Raw genomic sequence first — 1387 nt, 5'->3', positions numbered from 1 at the left:
ACTCTTAAAACGTTGCCTGGTTAATGTAAACAAGCTAAAACAAAGAAAATTCCTGTGAATCAGTTGTTGCAGCAGCTGACCCAGATGACACCCTTGCCACGAACAATTCTCTCGGGCCTTTTCCCCAGCCAAGGACAACGGTCCAAGGAGGAGAGGTTATTGGCGGAATTACCACTGGTGTGGGCGATTTCGCAGAGTTAGTCCACAACGAGCTCCTTTTGGAGCTCCTCTGGCAAACAGATGCAAATTCTAAAAAAGGAAACCTCTTCATCTTTTGAACATCTTGGCACCTTTCATCCAGAACAGGATGTCAAGGCCTTCCGCTATCTTCTTCCTTTCCTTTGGAATTTCTATCCCTCATCCTTCTCTGTCGATCCTTCCTTTAAAACAATATATATATATTTTACCACTTATTAAGAAAATGGCAAGTTAACATATGGGATATCATCCCCTTTAAAAAATGCATTATTCATTTGAATTTTTTGAAGCAGTGCCAGAGAGACAGAGTGGAAGTATTATTGTTACGCCCATCCCTTGGCACAAGGTATGGGCGTGTCAGCTCTTCCTGAATTTAAGATTCAAGGAATTTGGGTTTACTTTCCCAGCCCGTGGGCTGAGAAATACAGAGTTCTGACTGTCGTCTATTTAAACGGGAAAAAAATTAATAAATAAACAATAAATACAGAAATGTATCACTCTGTTATCCTTTGTTTTAGGGCAGCAATATTATTTACTCTTTCATTTAATCTTTTTTCTCTATTCTGTTAACGACTCGACGGTGTCATAAGATTCCTGCCCTTGTGAGTTTTAACGTTATCCTTTTGATACCAGCGGCGTGTCCCGTCCCTCAGTGAAGTCATGTCCTTCGTTTGTCATTCAGTGTAGTTTTCTTTTTATTTTTATTGAGTTATTTTTGTGGAGAATACATCCCTGTCCAATTCCCCCCTCATTTGTTTATCCTCCCATTCATCACCGGTGAGTAAGCTATTTATAACTTACACTTGAGTTCAGGTCCACTGGATTTAAAAATTTAGCGTTGTTGAAGAAGAATTAAGACCCGAGAATAATCTCTTAAAAGGAAGCTGTCAGACTAATCACTTCAAAACTGGTTGACTGTATTTACTAATCGAGTTTAGGAACAATTATTGTCCACCTGACTTTGAAAAGAGGAATTGAATTTTGTTATTACAGTTTCTAGTTAAGGGGATATCATTTAAAACCAACTGTGTATTACCACTTATACAGACTCTTCAAGGCACAACTAATCCCATCCACATGTAATTCCAGGATAGCAGTAAGAAGTTGGTTGATTTACATTTGTTTTCGTTTTACATCCTGCCTTGTATGTTTTATTTTTTTTTTTATTTTGTAACTTTGAAGTGTTCTT

The sequence above is a fragment of the Macrobrachium rosenbergii genome, chromosome 53, assembly GCF_040412425.1.
Source record: "Macrobrachium rosenbergii isolate ZJJX-2024 chromosome 53, ASM4041242v1, whole genome shotgun sequence".
In the NCBI taxonomy this organism is placed as follows: Eukaryota; Metazoa; Arthropoda; class Malacostraca; order Decapoda; family Palaemonidae; genus Macrobrachium; species Macrobrachium rosenbergii.
Note: the sequence above shows the minus strand (reverse complement) of the source record.